The 13,415-nt window shown below is 37.2% G+C and overlaps 1 protein-coding gene and 1 pseudogene across 5 annotated transcripts in view; both read left to right on the forward strand.

The window, feature by feature from the left end:
* The window catches only part of HDX (highly divergent homeobox), a 306,534-nt gene that overhangs the window by 155,889 nt on the left and 137,230 nt on the right, over nucleotides 1–13,415 (forward strand). The gene's annotated exons all lie outside the window — the stretch shown is intronic.
* LOC144307678 (signal recognition particle 19 kDa protein pseudogene) lies at nucleotides 12,291–12,735 on the forward strand (annotated as a pseudogene).

Raw genomic sequence — 13,415 nt, forward strand, 5'->3', positions numbered from 1 at the left:
AGAAAAAGCAGTCCTAAGGGGGAAATACATCGCAATTCAAGCATCCATCCAAAAACTGGAAAGAACTCAAATGCAAAAGCTAACCTTATACATAAAGGAGCTAGAGAAAAAACAGCAAATAGATCCTACACCCAGGAGAAGAAGAGAGTTAATAAAGATTCAAGCAGAACTCAACGAAATCAAGACCAGAACTGTGGAACAGATCAACAAAACCAGGAGTTGGTACTTTGAAAGAATTAATAAGATAGATAAACCATTAGCCAGCCTTATTATAAATAAGAGAGAGAAGACTCAAATTAATAAAATCATGAATGAGAAAGGAGAGATCACTACCAACACCAAGGAAATACAAACAATTTTAAAAACATATTATGAACAGCTATACGCCAATAAATTAGGCAATCTAGAAGAAATGGACACATTCCTGGAAAGCCACAAACTACCAAAATTGGAACAGGAAGAAATAGAAAACCTGAACAGGCCAATAACCCGGTAGGAAATTGAAGCAGTCATCAAAAACCTCCCAAGACACAAGAGTCCAGGGCCAGATGGCTTCCCAGGGGAATTCTATCAAACGTTTAAAGAAGAAACCATACCTATTCTCCTAAAGCTGTTTGGAAAGATAGATTTTATTAATTTGAATCTTTTCTCTCTTCTTTTTAATAAGGCTGGCTAAGAATTTATCTATCTTATTAATTCTTTCAAAGAACCAACTCCTGGTTTTGTTAATCTGTTCCACAGTTCTTCTGGTCTCTATTTCATTGAGTTCTGTGCGAATCTTTATTAACTCTCTTCTGCTGGGTGTAGGATCTATTTGCTGTTTTTCCTCCAGCTCCTTTAGGTGCAAGGTTAGCTTTTGCATTTGAGTTCTTACCATTGTTTTGGATGGATGCTTGTATTCCTATGTATATCCCCCCCAGAACGCCTTTTGCTTCATCCTAAAGATTTTTAACGGTTGTATCTTCATTCTCATTAGTTTCCATGAATCTTTTTAATTCTTCCCTAATTTCCTGGCTGACCCTTTCATCTTTTAGCAGGATGGTCCTTAACCCTCACGTGCTTCAAATCCTTCCGAACTTCTTCTTTTGATTTAGTTCTAATTTCAAAGGATTATGGTCTGAGAATATGCAGGAGATGATCCCAATCTTTTGGTATCGGTTAAGACCTGATTTGTGACCCAGTATGTGGTCTATTCTGGAGAAAGTTCCATGTGCACTTGAGAAGAAGGTGTATTCAGTTTCGTTTGGATGTAAAGTTCTGTAGATATCTGTGAAATCTATCTGGTCCAGTGTATCATTTAAAGCTCTCGTTTCTTTGGAGATGTTGTGCTTAGAAGACCTATCAAGGGTAGAAAGAGCTAGATTGAAGTCACCAAGTATAAGTGTATTATTATCTAAGTATGTCTTAACTTTGGTTATAAATTGATTGATATACTTGGCAGCTCCCACATATGGAGCATAAATATTGTGCTACATTTAAGTCACCATGTATAAGTGTATTATTATCTAAGTATGTTTTAACTTTGGTTATTAATTTCTTTTCTCTTCCCAAACTTTTATGATCAAAGGAAACAGGAAACATTGTGAAGAAACTCTTATCTTCATTCTTTTTCCCACACCATTATTTTCACAAGCATCAGTAACTGGGATTTTTATAGGTGATAAGTTTCTGAATTTAGAATTTGAGAAACATCAGTATTCATAGACCAAAAAATAGTGAAAGTACATAACAATTTACTAGAGTTTTATTAAGAAGTTGCTGCTTTTTGTTTGTTCTGGATTTCTAGTATTTCATTTCAGTACACCATATAATAAGAAATTGAAATGGAACCATATTCTTAGAACTAGTACTTTTCCTATCAAGGATATTAGAAAAGTATATATATAATGTATATATTATATATGTTATTATATATATATATATATATATATATATATATATATATATATTCGTTTTTACTGGGTAATTTTCACTTGGGAGTCTACAAAACAATCCATGTGCTTCAGGCATCACATTTAGCACTGAAGGAACTACATTTTCTGAATTTGAAGGAAAATGGCCTCCAACAAATATATAGAAGATCTAGTCTTCTTTGACTACCTGAATATTTCTGTTTTGCTCTGCATTTTCTTTGCAAAGGCATACCAAGTATGAAATTAACTTCATTTATTCTTTATATTAGAGGGGCTCCTGGTGGCTTGATCATGAGATCAAGCCCTGCACTGGGCTCTGTGCTAAGCGTGGAGTCTGTTTGTCCTTCTTTCTCACCCTCTACCCCTCCCTCCACTACTGAACATGTGCACACAGGTGAACTCTCTCTCTCTCTCTCTCTCTCTCTCTCTCTCTCTCAAATAGTCTTTAAAATAAATAAGTTATATTAGAGAATATATTCATGTGTATTTATGTAGGCCTTGAATGGAAGAAATACTGCTTGGTACAAAAAGAAAGGGTACCATAATCAAATTTAGAGTGGATACTATGAAATATTGAATGGCTTTCCACACTGAAAGAGAATACAGAAGTTTTAAGAAATATATTTTCACTTTGTATATTGTCATGCCAATTCTATTTTGTAGATTGGTATGGCAAAACTATAAAGCTTATAAATTCTAGTCATATAAAATCAGCTTTTAAAAAAATACAGAAGAAACTTGAAAATAAAATTGGTTTTAGGGATCCCTGGGTGGTGCAGTGGTTTAGCGCCTGCCTTTGGCCCAGGGCGAGATCCTGGAGTCCCGGGATCGAATCCCGCGTCGGGCTCCCGGTGCATGGAGCCTGTTTCTCCCTCTTCCTGTGTCTGTGCCTCTCTCTCTCTCTCTCTCTCTCTCTCTCTCTGTGTGTGTGTGTGTGTGTGTGACTATCATAAATAAATAAAAACATTTTTAAAAATAAAAAAATAAAAAATTGGTTTTAGACTGCCGCTTCCAAAAAGATGGAGTAGACAAAATTCTCCTTATTCTCCCCACTATCTGCAACAAAAATTCCTCACCATTATATATAAAACATACCTAAGAAGAATGTGAAGAGAGGAAATAAGTCACATCTGCTAGAAACCAAAGGAACTAAGAAATCACCCAGTGATGATGAGTTCCTTGGGTTCTCTTTTTCCCTCATATACCCCATATTGGATATTAAAGAAGCTGGCAACCCAGAAATACCCATGGGTGCAAATAACAACAATCCCTCTCCTCCCAAAAAAGTTTGTTCTATCCAGACAGAGAAGCAGGAAAAGGACAGCTTACCAAGAGTAAACGTTTAGACAATAACCTTCCAGCCAAATACCACAGAAAAATCTGCATCCAAACCCCTATCAGAAATGACTAAGTGAAGGGCTTAGTCTTGTGCTCTCACCAGGCTACTAGATGGCCCAACCATTTTCAGAGTGGTGTCAGAGAATAAAGTGTGCAGAGGTGGGCATTAAAAATTCTCCTTCCCGGGATCCCTGGGTGGCGCAGCGGTTTGGCGCCTGCCTTTGGCCCAGGGCGCGATCCTGGAGACCCGGGATCGAATCCCATGTCAGGCTCCCGGTGCATGGAGCCTGCTTCTCCCTCTGCCTGTGTCTCTGCCTCATTCTCTCTCTCTCTCTGTGACTATCACAAATAAATAAAAATTAAAAAAAAATTCTCCTTCCCTTTCTCTCTGTCATGTCAGTAGAGGGCTTTCACCCCCACCCCCATTTAAAGTTAATGAAGACTTCTTCCCATTCATCATTGAGGTAGTGTTAGAGGAGATATAGTAGAGATATTGGAATTCCATATCCAACCAAAAGTCAAAAAAAAAATCTTTTCCTCTATTGGGTGGCAATGAAAACCAAGTAGAAAACCTAGACTTTTTTCCCTTATGTAATTCTGTCAAAATATATATGATATATAAATGATACATGGGGAGATAATAGATAGAGAGATAGGTGATTTGATTTTAAAATGGGCAAAGGAACTGAATAGGCATTTTTCCAAAGACATACAAATGGCTAACAAATATATGAAAAGGTATGCAATATCATTATTCATCAGGTAAGTGCAAATTAAAAGCATAATGAGGTATTACCCCACACCTACTAGGATGATTATTAGCAATTAAGTACAAGATAACAAATTCTGGAGAGGATGTGGAAAAAAAGGAACCTTTGTACACTGTTGATGGGACTTTAAATTGGTGCAGTCAGTATGGGAAACCTTATCGAGGTACCACAAAAAAACTAAAAATAGAATTACCATATGATCCATCAGTCCTAGAAATAGGCACAGCATGGTACCTATAGTAAAAAATATTGTATTGTATTCTTAAAAATCTGTCAAAGGGGTTAGTTATTATCAAATATTACTACTACGAGTAGTAATAATAATAATAATACAAATGTAAAAATAAGAGGAAACTTGGTAATGATGTAGAGGTTTGTGATTGTGGGGATTGTTTCACAGGTGTATACTTCTCTTCAAGCCCATCAGATTATATACTTCAATTATGTACAGCTTTGTGTGCATCCAAAGATAAAACTACCTTTAATCAACAGGATCTAATGGACATTTATAGAACACAACCAAACAAGTAGCATACACATTTCTTTTAAGTGCCCATGGAACTCTTATCTCTCTCTCTCTCTCTCTTTGCTCCTCCTCCCTGGTCATGCTCTCTCACATCGGGCACCCTGCATGGAGCCTGCTTCTCTCCCTCTGCCTGTGTCTCTGCCTCTCTCTGTGTGTCTATGAATAAATACATAAAATCTTAAAAAAAAGAATGAACAGAGGACTGAAACTACGAAACGTCAAAACTTAACAAAAGCTACACTAATTAAAACACTGGGAAAAAGACAGTCTCTTCAATAAATGGTGCTGGGAAAATTGGACACCCACATGCAGAAGAATGTAACTAGACCATTCTCTTACACCATACACAACGATAAACTCAAAATGGATGAAAGATCTAAATGTGAGACAAGATTCAATCAAAATCCTAGAGAACACAGGCAACACACTTTTTGAATTGGCCACAGCAACTTCTTACAAGATACATCCATGAAGGCAAGGGAAACAAAAGCAAAAATGAATTATTGGGACTTCATCAAGATCAAAAGCTTCTGCACAGCAGAAGAAACAGTCAACAAAACTCAAAGACAACCTACAGAATGGGAGAAGATATTTGCAAATGACGTATCAGATAAAGGGCTAGTATCCAAGATCTCTAAAGAACTTACTAAACTCAACAGCAAAGAAACAATCCAATCATGAAATGGGCAAAAGATACGAACAGATATCTCACAGAGGAAGACACAGACATGGCAACAAGCACAAGAAAAAATGCTCCGCCTCACTTGCCATCAGGGAAATACAAATCAAAACTCACACCAGTGAGAATGGTGAAAATTCACAAGACAGGAAACAACAAATGTTGGAGAGGATGTGGAGAAAGGGGAACCCTCTTGCACTGTTGGTGGGAATGTGAATTGTTACAGCCACTCTGGAAAACTGTGTGGAGGTTCCTCAAAGTGTTAAAAATAGATCTGGGGGATCCCTGGCTGGCTCAGCGGTTTGGCGCCTGCCTCTGGCCCAGGGCTCGATCCTGGAGTCTCAATCCCGGGACTCCATCGGGCTCCCTGTATGGAGCCGGCTTTTCCCTCTGCCTGTGTCTCTTTCTCTCTCTCTCTCTCTCTCTCTCTCTGTCTCTCTCTCTGTCTATGTCTATCATGAATGAGTAAATAAAATCTTAAAAAAATACAGTTATAAAAATAGATCTGCCCTATGACCCAGCAATTGCACTGGTGGGGATTTACCCCAAAGATACAGATGCAGTGAAACGCCGGGACACCTGCACCTCAATGTTTATAGCATCAATGTTCACAATAGCCAAACTGTGGAAGGAGCCTCGGTGTCCATCAAAAGATGAATGGAGGGCACCCCTGGTGGCACAGCGGTTTAGCGCCGCCTGCAGCCTGGGGTCTGATCCTGGAGACCCAGGATCGAGTCCCGCGTCAGGCTCCCTGCATGGAGCCTGCTTCTCCCTCTGCCTCTCAGTCTCTCTCTCTCTCTCTGAAGAAATAAATTAAAAAAAATACTTATAATACTTATAAATAAATAAATAAAGTTTTAAAAAAAGATGAATGGATAAAGAAGATGTGGTCTATGTATACAATGGAATATTACTAAGCCATTAGAAACAACAAATACCCACCATTTGCTTCGACGTGGATGGAACTGGAGGGTATTATGCTGAGTGAAATAAGTCAATCGGAGAAGGACAAACATTATATGGTCTCATTCATTTGGGGAATATAAAAAAAAAGTGAAAGGGAATAAAGGGAAAGGAGAGAAAATGAGTGAAAATATCAGTGAGGGTGACAAAACATGAGAGACACCTAACTCTGGGAAATTAACAAGGGGTAGTTAAGGGGAGGAGGGCCCGAGTTTGGGGTGACTGGGTGACGGGCAGTGAGGGGGGGCACTTGGCGGGATGAGCACTGGGTGTTATGCTATATATGTTGGCAAATTGACCTCCAATAAAAAAAAAATTAACTCTCATAGCAGAGAGTCTAGTTGAAAAAAAAAAAACACATTGTGGCATGGCAAATGTATAAAAAAAATAAACAATAGAGAAGAATAAAGAGCCTAAAAGTAAATTCACATAAATATAGTCAATTTACCTTTGACAAAACTACATGGCAATTCAGTGGAAAAATAAACCTTGATATAGAAAAAAAAAAAATATATATATATATATGTCAATTTCACTTCAGTAATAAAAAGTTTGTAGAAAAAAGTAGTAAAAATATATATATAAAATAAAATTTGGTGTTTACTATATATAACATATGTATGTGTATATATATATATATTACCAATTACTACATTTATCTTAGTGATCATTGAGGACTGTACAGAATTGTAAATCAATATGTTGTATACCTGAAGGTAATGTAACATTACAAGCCAATTTTACTTCAATAATAAATTAATTGTAAAAAAAAAAAATAAATAAATAAATAAATAAATAAATTAATTAATTGTATTTCAAGATTTAAATTAATTTCTAGTTAGTTGACATATATGGTAAAATTCATTTCATATGTAAAATTTAGTGATTCCTCTCTTACATATAACACCCAGTGTTCACCTCAACAAGTGCCCTCCTTAATACTCGTCATCCATTTAGCCCATCCCCCACACACACACACCCCTCCATCAACCCTCAGTTTGTTCTCTATTTTTAAGAGTCTCTTGTGGTTTGCCTCCCTCAATCTTTATTTTTCCCCTTCCCTGTGTTCATCTATTTTGCTTCCTAAATTACATGTATGAGTGAAACTATATGGTATTTGGTTTCACTGACAGACTTATTTTACTTAGCATAATACTTTCTAGCTCCATCCATGTCATTGCAAATGGCAAGATTTCATTCCTTTTGATGGCTGAGTAATATTTCATTCTGTGTGTGCATATGTGCGTATGTATCTCACATCTTTCTGTTTTGTTTTGTTTTAGTTTCAGAGGTAGAACTTTATGATTCATCAGTTGTATATAACACCCAGTGCTCATTACATTAAGTACGCTCCTTAATGCCCATCACCCAGTAACCCCATCCTCCCAACCACCTCCCCTCCAGTTATCCTCAGTTCATTTCCTATAGTTTAGAGTTTCTTATGGTTTGTGTTCCTCTATAATTTTGTCTTACTACTATATCTGCTTTATTCATTCATCAGTCAATGGAGAACTCTGCTCTATCCATGCTATGGCTATTGTTGATAATGCTGCTATAAACATAGGAATGCACATGCCCCTCTGAATCAGTATTTTTGCATCCTTTGGGTAAATTCTAGGAGTGCAATTGCTGGATGAAAAGGTAATTCAAATTTTAACTTTTTGAGGAATCTACATGGTTTTCCAGAGAGACTGCACGAGTTTGTATTCCTGCCAAAAGTATGAAAGGGTTCCCCTTGCCCACATTTTTTCTGACAGCTGTTGTGTCTTATGTTGTTAGTTTTAGCCATTCTGACAGGTTGTGAGGTGGTATCTCATAATTATGATGTATTTACCTAGTGATGACTGATGCTCATTATCTTTTCATGTGTTTGTTAGCCATCTGCATATCTTCTCTGGAAAAATGTCTACTCATGTCTTCTGCCCATTTCTTAATTGGAGTATTTATTTTTGGGTATTGAGTTTGATACGTTCTTTATAGATTTTTGGATACTAGCCTTTTATCTGAAGTGCTATTTTCTAATATCTTCTTCCTTTCCTTAGGTGGTCTTTTAGTTTTGTTGATTGTTACCTTCATTGTATAGAAGACTTTTATCTGGATGAAGTCTCAATAGTTCATTTTTGCTTTTGTTTCCCTTGCCTTTAGAATCGTGTCTTGTGGGCTCCCTGGGTGGCGCAGCAGTTTAGTGCCTGCCTTTGGCCCAGGGCGCGATCCTGGAGACCCGGGATCGAATCCCACATCGGGCTCCCGGTGCATGGAGCCTGCTTCTCCCTCTGCCTGTGTCTCTGCCTCTCTCTCTCTCTCTCTGTGACTATCATAAATAAATAAAAATTTTAAAAAATACTAAAAAAAGAATCGTGTCTTGCAAGAAGTTGTTGCAGTCAAGATCAAAGAGGTTGCTGCTTGTGTTTTCCTCTAGGATTTTGATCGTTTCTGGTCTCACAATTAGGCGTTTCACCCATTTTGAATTTATTCTTGTGTATGGTAAAACAATGTGATCAAGTTTCATTCTTTTGCATGTTGCTGTCCAGTTTTGCCAATATCATTTTTGAAGAGACTTTTTCCCATTGGATGGTCTTTCCTGCATTGACAAAGATTAGTTGACCAAAGAATTGAGGGTCTGTTTATGGGTTTTCTATTCTGTTCCGTGAATCTACGTATCGGCTTTTATTCCAGTAGCATACTGTCTTGATGACTACAGCTTTGTAATATAGCTTGAAGTCCAGAATTGTGATGCCTCCAGCTTTGCTTTTCTTTTTCAACATTGTCCCATACAGGTTTTAGGATTGTTTTAGCTCTGCGAAAAATACTGGTGGTATTTTGATAAGGATTGTATTAAATATGAAGATTGCTTTGGGGAGTATATACATTTCAACAATATTTTTTCTTCCATTCCATGAGCATAGAATATAATCCCATTTCTTTGTGTCCTCTTCAATTACTTTCATCAGTGTTCTACAGTTTTCAAAAAACAGGTCTTTTAGCTCTTCCTTTCTCCTCCAGTTGCTTCATTATCAGTGCATGGAAATGGAACGGATTTCTGTACATTGATTTTATATCCTGCCACATTCCTGAATTCATGTATCAGTTATAGAAATTTTTTGGAGTCTTTTGCGTTTTCTACATAGAGTATCATGTCATCTTCCTTGGTGAATTGGATGCCTTTTATTTCCTTTTGTGGTCTGATTGCTGAATCTAGGACTTGTAGTTCTATGTTAAATAACAATGGTGAGAGTAGACATCCCTGTCTTATTCCTGACCATAGAGGAAAATTTCTCAGTTTTTGCCCAATGAGGATGATATTAGTTGTGGGTCTTTCATACATAACCTTTATGAAGTTAAGGTATGTTCCCTCTATCCCTACTGTGTTGAGGGTTTTTATGAAATACTGATGCTGTATTTTTAACCCATTGTTATGCTCTGTGTCTTTTGATTGGAGCATTTAGTCCATTTACTTTCAGAATGATTATCGATAGATATGAATTTAGTCCAATTGTATTACCCATAAATTTGGTGTTTTGGAGGTGTTCTCTGTTCCATTATAGTCTTTGCTTTCCCACTCAAGGTATCCCCTTTAATATTTCTTGCAGGGCTGGTTTAGTGTTCATGAACTCCTCTAATTTGGAGGGTTCTTGAAGAAGAAATTGTCTCTCCTTTTATTCTGAGTGACAGCCTTGCTGAATAAAGTATTCTTGACTGTGTATTTTTCCCATTTAGCACATTGAATGTATTTTACCACTCTCTTCTGTCCTGCCAATTTTCTGTGTTGGGAGGTCTACTTCAAAACTTATTTGTCTTGCCTTATAAGTTAAGGACTTTTTCCCCTTACTGCTTTCAGGATTCTTTCCTTATCTTTGTAGTTTGCAGATTTTACTATGATTTGTCTTGGTATTGACTGGCTTTTATTGATTTTCATTGAAGTTCTCCATGCCTCCTGGATTTCAAGAGAAGTTTTCAGCTGCAATTTGCTGAAATAAACATTCTGCCCCTTTCTCCCTCTCTTCTCTTTCTGGGGTTCCTATTTTATATAAGTTATTATGCTTTGGGGATTCACTGAGTTCCCTAAGTCTACATTTGTGATCTAATGTTTTTCATTCCCTCTTCTTTTCAGCTTATTTATTTCCATAATTTTATCTTCCATATCATTCATTTGTTCCTCTGCTTCTTCCATCTTTGTTGTCATTACATGCAATTGCTTTTACATCTTGTTTATAGCAGTTTTTATTCCAGCCTGCCTAGTTTTAGTTCTTTTATCTCTGCAGTAATGGACTTAGTAGTTTCTTTTATGCTTTTCTCAAGCCCAGCTAGTGTCCTTGTGATTACTATTTTAAATTCTTGCCCAGGCATATGACATACATCTGTTTTGATTAGATCCCTGGCTATGACTTCTTGTTCTTTCATTTGAGATGAATTCATCCATCCTGGCATTTCACCAATATTTCTGCTTTCTCTGTGTTAGGAAAGCCTATTATGTTTCCTGCTCCTGAGAATAAAGGCTATATTAAGAAGAAGTGATACACTGTTCAGGACCTGGCACTTGAGAAAGTTTTATTGGTGTATGCTCTTTGCACTCTGCTGTTCTTCTGGTCCTTCCCTCAGACCCATCCTGTGCAGAGTTTTTCCTTGCCTGCAATAGGGTGTTTGGACTTTCTCCAGTGTGTGGCAAATTTTAACTAAATGTGTTTTGGCCTGCTTGTCAGAAAAGCTAGGTCGTATTTCCTCTAGAGCTGAAGGTTTGCAGCACTCTATGATGAGTAGACTTGGTGTATGTGGGATTTTTGTGCTGGTCTTCTGGGGGAGGGGCCTTCTGCTCTGGTTCTTAGGCTGATTTGTCCTAGTAAAGATGCACCTGCAGGGCACAGTGGGGTGGGGCGTGGTGTAGGTGGCTCACTGGGGGTACTGTGTTGTTCAATGAAGTCTATCTGTGCTGATTAACATGGGCAAATATGTCAACTGGCTTTCTTGTCTCTGGAGAGGCAAGTTCATGCCTGCCACTGTTCGGGAAGCCTTCACAGAAGAGTGAACATTCTCCACTTTTGTGTCCCAGGCCTCTGTCAGAACACCTCTTTTACCCTGTCTGTAAGTAAGCAATCTCCATTCCTGTGTTTTGTCTCAGGCATGCCAGCTGGGATTTGAAACTCCCAATTTAGGGACTCAGACTAGGGGAGAGTCTTGCCTTGCTGTGGCTAGTATAAGTTTGTTCCAGAAAAGCAGTTTCACAACTGTTCAGGGGCTCAAAGTTTATGATTAAGTGCAGCCAAAAGCTGACTTCCAGGTTATATCCTTCCACAGGTGCCTCTGTTGTTATGCTAATGAACAGGGCAGCTCAAAGTCAACTCTGCTTTTACTTTTGTCCTCTGAGAGAGTGCCATCTCTCCAAAATGCACTGGTGAATTTAGTAAGGTCTCTGGATACAAGATCAACATACAAAAATGAACTGCTTGTTTATACAGTAAAAATGAACATATTGAAACTGAAATAAAACATATAATACTATTCTCAATCACTGAAAAAAGTCAAATACTTAATGTAAATCTAACAAAACATGTATAGGACTTTTATGCTGAAAACTACAAAACATTGATGAAAGAAATCAAAGAAATTCTAAATAAATGGAAAGACATCTGTGTTCATGGACTGAAAGACTCAACATAGTAAAAATGTAAATTTTTCCAAAATTAATGTGCAGGTTTAACATAATTCTTATAAAAGTTTCAACAATATTTTGATTGATATAGACCAGAAAATTCCAAGATTCATATGGAAAGGAAACATGCTAGTATAGTTAAAATAATTCTAGAAAAAAAGAATGAAGTGGAAGAAATCCATCTATATAATTTCAAGACTATGTGGTATTCACAGGAAGATACATATACAGATCAGTGAAACAGATGACAAAACCCAGAAATAGCCCTGCACAAGTATGAACAGCTTAGTTGATCTCTGACAAAGATGCAAAAGCAATTTAATGGAGAAGTCTTCAAAAAGTGTTTCTGGAACACTTTGATATCCATAGAAAACAGAAAAGAACTTTGATCCAAGTTTCACACCTTATACAAAAATGATTTAAAGGGCCTGTGCGTACCGGTCCCTGGGCGGAGATGGCGTGCACCGCTGCGCAGTCCCCAGCCAAGCAGAACAGGTTCTTCTGTATCTATCCTGCGTATCTGAACAACAAGAAGACCAGTACCAAGGGCCGGCGCATCCCCATCAGCAAGCTACTGAGATTCAAGATGGGTGCTCAGCAGTCGGACTTAATGTATTCCTTGAGAAAAATAAAATGTACTCTAGAGAGTGGAATCGTGATGTTCAGTACAGAGGCAGAGTCCGGGTCCAACTCAAACAGGAAGATGGCAGCCTCTGTGTCGTACAGTTCCCATCACGTAAGTCAGTAATGTTGTATGCAGCAGAAATGATACCTAAACTAAAAACAAGGACACAAAAAACAGGAGGTGGGGACGAAAGTCTTCAGCAAGGAGAGGGAAGTGAAAAAAGGAAAAGGAAAGAAGTGACTGCGTATGGGAACCAAGTCTGGTACTACTGAGAGAGACCGTGAATGAAGTCTTCTAATTTATATTTAAGAGAAACAGAAGCTTTATATTTGCATCATTTAACCGAACTATGGACATCTCTGCCTCTCAGCTTCAGCATCAGAGTTGACAGCGTAATAAATTTGCATCAGAACTTTGCATCTAGCCCTTACGCAGTATAAAAGAAAATTTTGTTTGCTTTTCAACGCAGAGTTTTTGTGGAAGAAAGAAGCATACTTTTAAATGGACAGTGAACTCTACCATAAGTTACTTGAAATCCTGTATCTGTCCTGTGTGTAAGCATGTTTTAGATAAATGAGTTTAATTAAAAATTTGAAATACACATTTTCTTCAAGATTTAAGTTACTGAAATAAAATTTGAAACTGAAAAAAAACAAAAATGATTTTAAAATGGATCATAGATTAAAATGTAAAAAAGTAAAAAAAAAATAGGGGATGATCTTTACGACCTAGGACTTGGTGACATAGTTTTAGAAAGGATACTAAAAGTACAATAAATAAAAGAAAAAAAGCAATAGCTTGTACTTCATCAAAATTAAAAGTCTTTTTTTTTTCTGCAAAAGACTGGGATGAGGGAAATAAAAGCTACAGACTGGGAGTAAATTTTTGCACATTACATATCTGATAATAACTTAATATAAAATAAATAAAGCTTAAAACTCAACATTTTAAAAC

Source organism: Canis aureus, chromosome X, assembly GCF_053574225.1.
Source record: "Canis aureus isolate CA01 chromosome X, VMU_Caureus_v.1.0, whole genome shotgun sequence".
NCBI lineage: Eukaryota > Metazoa > Chordata > Mammalia > Carnivora > Canidae > Canis > Canis aureus.